Source organism: Eumetopias jubatus, unplaced genomic scaffold, assembly GCF_037043125.1.
Source record: "Eumetopias jubatus isolate StellerSeaLion01/CBP00866 unplaced genomic scaffold, mEumJub1_p1.0 scaffold_11, whole genome shotgun sequence".
In the NCBI taxonomy this organism is placed as follows: Eukaryota; Metazoa; Chordata; class Mammalia; order Carnivora; family Otariidae; genus Eumetopias; species Eumetopias jubatus.
Genome location: NW_028274817.1, coordinates 79,598,383 through 79,609,204, shown reverse-complemented (window position 1 = coordinate 79,609,204; position 10,822 = coordinate 79,598,383).

The following is a 10,822-nucleotide window of genomic DNA, read 5'->3' as shown; positions in this document are numbered from 1 at the left end:
AAAAGGGAGGAGACCCAGAATCCCCTTGGCAAAGGATCAATGTGCCTAATTTAAGGAGAAAGGGCATTGGAAAAATGAATGTCCCAACCAGGGAAGGGCTCAAAAGCCCAGCTGCTGCAAGGAAGAACCCCAAGAGGAGGACCCCATAGGCCTTGCGAGAATAGACTCAGACTGAGGGAGACCAGGCTCTTTCCCCCTTGGCCCCCATGAGCCCACAGTCAAAATGAAAGTAGGGGGCCAACTAGTGACTTTTATGGTTGATACTGGGGCCGAGCACTCTGTTGTCACCTCCCCAGTGGCCCCTTTCAGCAAAAAGACTGTGACCATCCATGGGGCCACTGGGATGTGGGCAATACAACAGCCCTTTTGCCAGGTTCACCAGCGTGAACTCAAGGCCCACAAGGTCTGACATGAATTCCTTTATCTGCCTGATTGCCCCATCCCTCTCCTGGGCTGAGATATACTCTCCAAGCTTGGGGCTCAGATAACCTTTGAGCCCACTGGACATACTAGCATCTGATTGAACCCAAGGCAAGAGGAGATGGGGTCTCTGGTACTAGCAACTACCATGCCAAGGGAAGAAGAACGGAGGTTATTCTGTGCCCAGGCCCAACCAAGCAGCCCGCCGGAGTTCAGACTCACCTTCCCTTCAGTATGGGCTGAAGACAACCCACATGGACTAGCCAAGAATTGGGCCCCTATCATTGTTGAACTGATCCCAGGAGCCCAACCTCAGAGGCAAAAGGCAATACTCCCTTCCACAAGAAGCTAAGATTGGCATCCAAGAACATCTGGCCAAACTCAAGAAGCAGGTATTCTAATCGAGTGCCAGTCATCCTGGAATATCCCATTCTTGCCAGTCAAGAAGCCAGGAGGGGGATACCGAGCAGTTCAAGACCTGTGGGCCATCAACAAGGTGACCATCTCTTTGCACCTAGTGGTCCCGAATCCATACACCTTCCTCAGCCAAATCCTGGGGTTGGCCAGATGGTTCACTTGCCTAGATTTAAAAGATGCCTTCTTCTGCCTCCGCTTGGCTCCCCAGAGCCAACCACTGTTTGCCTTTGAATGGACTAAACCTGATACAGTGCGCCAGATGCAACTGAGTTGGACGCGCCTCCCACAGGGGTTTAAAAACTCACCAATCCTCTTTGGGGAAGTACTGGCTGTGGACCTCGCCAGCTTTCCAAGAGAGGCCACATGATGTACCCTCCTCTAGTATGTGGATGACCTCCTCCTCACCAGTGACACACAAGAAGACTGCATAAAAGTCACAAAGACCCTCCTGCATCTCCTGTCAGACTTGGGATACCGAGTCTCATGGAAGAAGACACAAATCTGCAAACAACAGGTCTGATACCTTGGTTTCCTCCTCACCCAAGGGAAGAGAGAACTAGGGCCAGAGAGAAAGAAAGTCATCATCTCCCTGCCAGAGCCCCAGACAAAAAGGGGCCTACGAGAATTCCTGGGGGTTTCAGGATTCTGCCACATCTGGATCCCTGGGTTCTCAGCAATAGCAAGACCCCTCTATGATCTCTTAGGGGCACTAGATCGAGAACCCCCTGCCTGGACTGAAGAAGCAGAAGCCGCCTTCACAGAGATAAAGACTGCCCTGGGGCAGGCTCCAGCCCTGGGCCTACCAGATGTAGAAAAACCCTTTAATCTCTTTGTGCATTAAAAGGAAAAAATAGCGCTCGGAGTACTTACCCAGACTGTTGGGCCCTGTCAATGGCCAGTTGCATACCTGTCAAAGAAGCTGGATCCTGTGGCAGCGAGATGGCCACTGTGCCTCGTGGAGCTGGCAGCCACAGTCCTACTCATCAAGGAGGTGGACAAACTCACCCTGGGGCAAGAACTTAACATCAAGGTCCCTCACACAGTTGTGTCCCTCATGAATGCACAGGGGCACCACTTCCTTTCCAACTCTCAGCTAACACAGTACCAAGGGCTCCTCTGTGAAAACCTGGGGGTCACCCTTGAAACAGTAAAGACATTAAACTCAGCAACCTTTCTCCCCACAGAAGAGGGGGAACCAGACCATGACTGCTCTGAGGTAACTGTTGAAATCTATGTGAGCCATCCAGATCTGCAGGATCAAGCCATAAAAAATCCAGAGCTCATGGTGTTCAGCAATGGAAGCAGTTACCTACAAGAGGGTGACTGGAAAGCAGGTTATGCACTAACCACAACCACTAAAGTCCTAGAAGCTAAGGCATTACCAGCTGGATGGTCTGCTCAATGGGCTGAATTATATGCCTTAGTCCAAGCCCTCACCCTCGGTGAAGGCAAGCGAGTTAACATCTATACTGACTCTCGGTACGCCTTCGCTACTGTACATATACATGGAGCCATCTACAAGGAAAGGGGACTCCTAACTGCCTCAGGAAAAGCTATCAAAAACAAAGAGGAGATATTGAGACTCCTCAAAGCCATCTGGCTTCCAAAGGAAGTAGCAATCCTACACTGTAAGGGACACCAGAAAGGAGATGACCCCATAGTGTGGGGAAATTGTCTGGCAGATGAGGCAGCCAAGACCACAGCCAGTGAGGACATGGACAGAGCCCCTTCCCTCACCATAGCCCTGACATCTCCAGAAGAAGTCCCTCTGCCCAGTTACACTAAAAAGGAAAAAGAATGGGCCATGGCTGAGGGAGCCACCCTGACTGAAAAGGGATGGTGGATGATGCCAGACAAGCACATCTTCATTTCAACAGCAACTGGAGGGCATCTAGTCAAGGAATACCACCAACTCACTCATCTGGAAAAAAACTTCATTAGAGGTCCTTCTCAAGAAGCACTACTACATCAGTCAACTGCCAGCACTATGCCGAGCAATGAGTGAATGGTGCATAACATGTGCTAAAAATAATGCTCCGTCTGCACCATGGTCCCCGCCAGGTATCCAGAGGTTGGAAGCAACCCCCTTCGAAGATCTAGAGGTAGACTTCACAGATGTACAACCTAGCAGTGGGTTCAGATATCTCCTAGTAATAGTATGAACATACTTTGGGTGGGTCAAAGCCTTCAACCAGGACAGAGCAAAGCCAGGAAGTAGCTAAAGTCCTCTTGCAGGAGATCATGCCCCGGTTTGGCCTGCCATTAACAATCCATGGTGACAATGGGCTCGCATTTGTGGCAGACATTGTACAGGTCTTGACCAAATCTCTCAACATCACCTGGAGACTCCACACCGCTTGCCAGCCCCAAAGTTCATGGAAAGTAGAGTGAATGAATCACACCCTCAAGGGAACCTTAGCAAAGTTTTGTCAGGAGACTAACCTCCTATGGCTGGATCTGCTACCCCTAGCTCTCCTGCATGCTTGCTGCATGCCTGGTACATTAGGTTTCTCCCCGTTGGAATTAATACATGGATGACCTCCCCCATGACTGGGGAGGCTTCAAGAAACTTATATCAGGTTGGGATAAAAAAAATAAAGGAGCAGCTCAGGCCCTGGGGGCCACCCTAAATGAATTACAAAAATACACCATTGAGCAGACCCCTATCTCCTTAGGGTCTCAGGTACTCTCCTTCCAAACAGGGGACTTAGTTTGGGTCAAAGATTGGAAGAAAGACCACCTCAAACCGCAGTGGACAGGGCCCCACGCTGTTGTACTAACCACCCCTACTGCCCTCAAGGTCTCAGGTGTCACCCCATGGGTCCACCACTCTGGAGTGGAGAAAGCTCATCATTCAGACGGGGAGTCACGCCAGTGGAAAGTCCAGCCAAACTTCACAGACACACTCCAGCTTCACCTTTGACGAAACCCCACCGACTAATGGACACCTGCTTGTCGTGGTCCCTAGCTCTCATCGGCATGATATCCCTCATCCTAGGAGTCGGACTCTATACTGTTGCCCCTTTTGACTGGACTTTCCCCCAGAGACTTGCCATTGTTGTTGTTTATTGGGTCACCTTAGGATGTATTACTACACTCACTTGCTCACAGGTTTCCTCTCCCTCACTCTCCAGGCCATAGGGATACTAGGGAGCACCAACTACCTGCCATGTAAATGCCAGAATTACCACAAGCCCTCTTGGGCAAATAACCTCAATGCATGTGCTAAATGCCACCCAACCCTTTGCCAACACGAGAGTCTGTTCTACGTATCCAGTCACCCGACAGACCAGTGTCCCAACTGCTATGCGGCCCTACCCCCTGGTGACCCCCCGGCCCCTCCATGGCCTCTCCCCACTCCTGTCTGGAAGGCCCCTGCCCGAGCTCCCACTCTTACTCTAACTGCAGCCACATCCAACCGAGAACAGACAACACCAGCTCCATGGTCTCCCTGTTCTTGTACCTCGGTATACCCTAGCATGCTGAGACAATGTTATGACTCGAAGGAAGTTACTATTTGTCACAATAGGGGAGAGACACTCATGACAGGAAAAATTAGGCCCAGACTATACTGGGAATATAGGGATCTGAGATGTCCTGAGGAAAAGGGCCTAACCTGCTGGAAACCTGACCTTTATCAACCACTGCTGAGGTTTCCTCCCCATCGGGCACCTCTCACTCTAGACCCTCAAGTAAATGGTATATTAGAAGGGGTCCACCATTTACTCAACACAACCAACCCTCTGTTGGCTGCAGATTGCTGGCTCTGCCTGCGAACTGGGCCCCCTCCACTTATAGCAAGCCCACTGAGTTTCCTCAACCTGATCAGACCCACAGGTGATCCTCCCAAACCCACAGAAATAGACCCCAAACCGGCCGATGTGTTTTTGTCTTACCCAGCCCCCCACTGTGTCCATAATCCTGGGGAAACACATTCAGTAGGAAGCCTATCTGCCACCCAACGTCTCCAAACCCACAGCTGCCTTTTGCTTGATGGGTGCATGTCCGCCACACCACGGCGCACTCCAGAACCTGGTATCATTTTCATGTGTGGAGGGTATATTTATCGATGCTTACTGGTTAACTGGGTGGAGACATGTGCATTGATGCTTCTTACTATCCAGGTAGACATAATCCCCAATAATCAATCCTTTCCCATTCCCTTGTTGGCACATACACGGCCCAAAAGGGCTGTCCAATTCATTCCACTGTTGGTTGGATTAGGCATAACAATGGCTGTGGGCACTGGAATAGGAGGCATCACTTCATCCTCCTATTACTACCAGAAACTGTCAGAAAATCTCACAGAAGATATGGAACAGGTGGCCAAGTGTATGACTATACAAGATCAGATAGACTCCCTTGCAGCGGTGGTACTACAGAATCGGAGGGGCTTGGATATGCTCACTCATGAAAAGGGGGGACTTTGTCTCTTCCTAAATGAGGAATGTTGTTTCTGTATGAACCAATCAGGGTTGGTCAGAGACAAGATCCAACAACTACAAGGTCAGGTTGCACACAGGAGAGAAGAATTAGCAAATTCTTGGGGCAATTGGTATAATATCTGGAGCTGGGCTACATGGCTCCTTTCCCTAGCTTGTCCTCTCCTCATGATCCTATTGGCATTCCTGTTTGGTCCATGTGTGAGTGAGTATTAATCTCATCACCCAATTCATCAGCTCTCAGATAAAATCAATTAAATTACAACTACTGGTAACCCAATACAGACCTCTAGACTGGCAAGGACCCTAATAATAATTGATGCCCATTCAAGTAAGAAAAGGCATTGAAAGGGAGGAATGAAAAGGAAAAATCTGTGTCCTAAGATGGCCGACCGAGCCAGCAAGGGAGTCCCAGCCCCTGCCCTGGGGCTTTTCCGGGTTCTTCTCCTTGCCCTGCTTCCCGTGAGCACCACAAGTACCAAGTATGCGGAAGTAGAAGTGTATAAATTACCACCTTTGTTTGTGCTTGGGGTTCAGACCTTTGGAGATCATTCTCCTCTGAGACCGCTGGTGTTAAATAAACCTCCTATCCTCCAAAGATCTCCGAGTGCCGCTTGGTTCTTCCATCGGGTGATCCAATCCAGGTTCCATAACATCCCCAGGGGAAATCAAATGCCATTCAGATGGCTGAATAGGCTGGGGAATTTTGATGAGAGAAGAGAATGAAACTTTTATAACTCTGTTAAATATGGATAACCAAGTCACTTATTCTACAGGACCCGTGGAATGAAACAGCATCCAGAATCAAGTTACGGGTTTTGGCCATGTTTAGAATAAAGAGAACTCATATATGACCTTGTGAATGAAAACTTTGGGGTCAATTCTGTGCAATCTTGGTGTGACCTCTACATATGAATGTATAATAAAAACATGTTTGTATTTCCCTGTCCCATAAGTGCTAGATGAAATTCAGTCACATGTAGGGAAGTGTTAGTGGGAAACCTAAACAGCTTCCCCACCAGGCTCTCTGTCTCATCCTGGGTAGTTTAACACAAAGTATCAAAACCCAGAAGGAAATAAGAAAATCACAACCCTGATTAAATACTTAAAGGAAGCATAATCTATAAGAGATGGAAGGTAACTATAGAACAGCCACGTATGTCCAATGTAAAATTCTTAAGAAGAGCTGGAGGTTTATAGTGGATTACTGTTAAATAAATTCAATTGGTTTCCCCTATAATTTCAGCAGTTACAGACAGTGTGACTCTAACTGAATCCATTATATACACTTAATGGCACATGGTACACTGTTTTAAACATTGACAACATCTTCTTTCCTAAACTACTGGCACCTGAGAATCAAGATCTGTTTTCATGTATGTAACAAGGCCTCTGATGTATGCTTTGTACTTCTCCTTCAAGGTTACCTAAACTTCATTGTCATTTGTGAAAATTGGATAAATCAGATTTTATTTTTTTTAAGATTTTCTTTATTTATTAGAGAGTGAGCAAGAGAGAAACAGCATGAGAGGGGAGAGGGGACAGGGTCAGAGGGAGAAGCAGGCTCCCCGCTGAGCCAGGAGCCTGATGTGGGACTCGATCTCAGGACCCCGGGATCATGACCTGAGCCAAAGGCAGTCGCTTAACCAACTGAGCCACCCAGGTACCCTGGATAAATCAAAATTTAGTGCTAGTGTTTACACACTGATTTCCAAAACTTTTATACATATACATGATATACTGATGATCAGTAATCAGAAGGTTCAGTTTCAGAAGTGTTGGTTGTGGCATTATCACACCTCTCCTAAGAAAAGTTTCTGAAAACCTCCAACAGAATCCAGGAGTCGGCTTGCCAAGTTATATTGCTTGGGACTGTGTAGGCAGATTCACAGTACTGAATCCTCGGGCGGCTAAAGAAAAATTGTTGTCTTTTCAGGCCCTCACCACTGAAAAGGAGGCCTGGCACCAAACTGGATCCTTTGCATATTGGATTTGGATTGCAGTTTGGTCCTTTATATCAATTAATCCACAAATTAGCATCTTTTGAATAGGGCCCAAAACAACATTCTGATATGAAAAGAGTCCAGCAAGCTGTGTCAGTCTTTTTATCTTTAGGACTCTATGTTCATATTCACCACTTTGAGCTTTAAGTCTCTGTAACTAATGATTTTATAATTGGAGTCTCTGGCCAAGGGAAGCAGACTCTGCCTGGGGGTATGCCTTGCAGTTTTGGACTCAGCTTCTCGTTGACATGAGTGTTAGATACATCCCTTTTGAAAAGCAACTATGCATTTGCTACTGGGGTCTTTTCCAAACTGAACACCAAAACCATGGAGGCCTTGTGTCTCTCTAGCCTGATGTTTCCTTTTTTGATGGCCAGTTCCAACTTAACACCTATAATCGTGGGAAAAGTTCAACAAGCCTTGTTTCTCAAAGGTAAATTATATATTTAAAAAGTTACCTGGGGGCGCCTAGGTGGCTCAGTGTGTTAAGTGGCTGCCTTTGGCTCAGGTCATGATCCCAGGGTCTTGGGATATAGCCCCACATCGGGCTACCTGCTTAGTGCAGACTTGGCTTCTCCCTCTCCCTTTGCCCCTACCCTGCTTGTGATTGTGCGCTCTCTCTCTCTCAAATAAATAAATGTAATTCTTAAAAAAAGTTGCCTGGCTTCACCCTAGTGACATATAGGCTCTACATGAAAAAAATGGGTGTTACACTTTTTGGAGAAACTCTATTAACCATTCTGCAACCTAGAGTAAACTGGCAGGGAGGAGCAAGATGGCAGAGGAGTAGGAGACCTAAATTTCATCTGGTCCCAGGAGTCCAGCTAGATAGTTATCAAACCATTCTGAACACCTACAAACTCAACAGAAGATCTAAGAAAAGAATAGCAGCAATTCTATGAACAGAAAAGCGACCACTTTCTGGAGGTAGGACGTGCAGAGAAGTGAATCCAAAGCAATATTTGGGAAGACAGACCATGGCGGGAGGGAAAAGTCCATAGTCTCTCATGGTTCATTTCTCCTTCCGAATCCCCCCCCTTTATTTTTCCCTTCCTTCTCCTAATGGCCTCCATGCTATTCCTTATGTTACACAAATAAGTGAAACCGTATGATAATTGACATTCTCTGCTTGACTTATTTCACATAGCATAATCTCCTCCAGTCCCATCCATGTTGATGCAAAAGTTGAGTATTCATCCTTACCGATGGCTGAGTAATATTCCGTTGTATATATGGACCACATCTTCTTTATCCATTCATCTGTTGAGGAACGCCTTGGTTCTTTCCACAGTTTGGCTATTGCAGACATTGCTGCTATGAACATCGGGGTGCATATGGCCATTCTTTTCACTGCATCTGTGTCTTTGGGGTAAATACCCAGGAGTGCAATTGCTGGGTCATAGGGTAGCTCTATTTTTAATTTTTTGAGGCACCTCCACACTGTTTTCCAAAGTGGCTGTACCAACTTGCATTCCCACCAAAAGTGTAAGAGGGGTCCCCTTTCTCCACAACCTCTCCAATATTTGTTGTTTCTTCCTCTGTTCATTTGTGCCATTCTAACTGTTGTAAGGTGGTTTCTCAATGTGGTTTTGATTTGATTTTCCCTGATGGCTAATTATGAACATTTTTTCATGTGTCTGTTAGCCTTTGTATGTCTTCTCCAGAGAAGTGTCTTTTCATATCTTCCGCCCACTTTTTGAATTGATTATTTGTTTTTTGGGTGTTGGAATTCAGAAGGTCTTTATAGATCTTGGATATCAGCCCCTTGTCTGTAGTGTCATTTGCAAATATCTTCTCCCATTCTGTGGGTTGCCTTTTTGTTTTTTGACTGTTTCCTTTGCTGTGCACAAGCTTTTTATCTTGATGAAATCCCAAAAGTTCATTTTTGTTTTTGTTTCTCTAGCTTTTGGAGAGGTATCTTGAAAGAAGTTGCTGTGGCTGATGTCCAAGAGGTTACTGCCTATGTTCTCCTCTAGAATTTTGATGGATTCCTGTCTCACATTGAGGTCTTTAATCCATTTTGACTTTATCTTTGTGTATGATGTGACAGAATGGTCGAGTTTAATTCTTCTGCATGTGGCTATCCAAGTTTCCCAGCACCATTTATCGAAGAGACTGTCTTTTCTCCATTGCATGTTTTTTCCTGCTTTGTCAAAGATTATTTGACCATAGAGTCAAGGGTCCATATCTGGGTTCTCTATTCTGTTCCATTGGTCTATATGTCTGTTTTTGTGCCAGGACCATGCTGTCTTGGTGATCACAGCTTTGTAGTATAGCTTGAAATCAGGCAACGTGATGCCCCCAGTTTGTTTTTCTTTTTCAACATTTCCTTGGCGATTTGGGGTCTTCTCTGATTCCATACACATTTTAGAATTGTTTGTTCCAGCGCTTTGAAAAATGTCATTGGAATTTTGATCAGGATGGCATCGAAGGTATAGATTGCTCTGGGTAGCATAGACATTTTAACGATGTTTATTCTTCCAATCCATGAGCATGGAATACTTTTCCAACTTATTGCGTCCTCTTCTATTTCTTTCATGAGTGTTCTGTAGTTCCTAGAGTATAGATCCTTTACCACTTTGGTTAGGTTTATTCCGAGATATCTTATGGTTTTTGGTGCTATTGTAAATGGAATCGTTTCTCTAATTTCTCTTTCTACAGTTGCATTGTTAGTGTATAAGAAAGCAGCTGATTTCTGTGCACTGATTTTGTATCCTGCCACGTTCCTGAATTGTTGTATGAGATCTAGTAATTTGGGGGTAGAGTCTTTTGGGTTTTCCACATGAAGTATCATGTCTTCTGCAAAAAGAGAGAGTTTGACTATTTCTTTGCCAATTTGAATACCTTTTATTTCTCTTTCTTGTCTGATTTCTGTTGCTAGTGGCGAGAGTGGGCATCCTTGATGTGTTCCTGATCTTAAGGGAAAGGCTCTCAGCTTTTCCCCAAGGAGGATGATACTCACTGTGTGTTTTTCATAGATGGATTTTATGAACTTGAGGAATTTTCCCCCTATCCCTATACTCTGAAAGTTTAATCAGAAAAGGATGCTGTATTTTGTAGAATGCTTTTTCTGCATCAATTGAGAGGACCATATGGTTCTTCTCTCTCCTCTTATTAATGTGTTCTTTTTAAAGATTTTTTATTTATTTATTTGACAGAGAGATAGAAGCACTAGTAGGCAGAGAGGGAGGCAGAGGGAGAAGCAGGTTCCCTGCTGAGCAGGGAGCCCGATGCGGGACTCGATCCCAGGACGCTAGGATCATGACCTGACCCAAAGGTAGCCACTTAACTGACTGAGCCACCCAGGCGCCCTTATTAATGTGTTCTATCACATTGATTGATTTGCGAATGTTGAGCCACCCTTGCAACCCAGGGCTAAATCCCACATGGTTGTGTTGGATGTTCCTTTTAATGTATTGTTGGATCCTATTAGCTAGGATTTTGTTGAGAATTTTGGAATCCATATTCATCAGGGATATCGGTCTGAAATCCTCCTTTTTGATGGGGTCTTTGAGTGCTTTGAGCATTAAGGTAATGCTG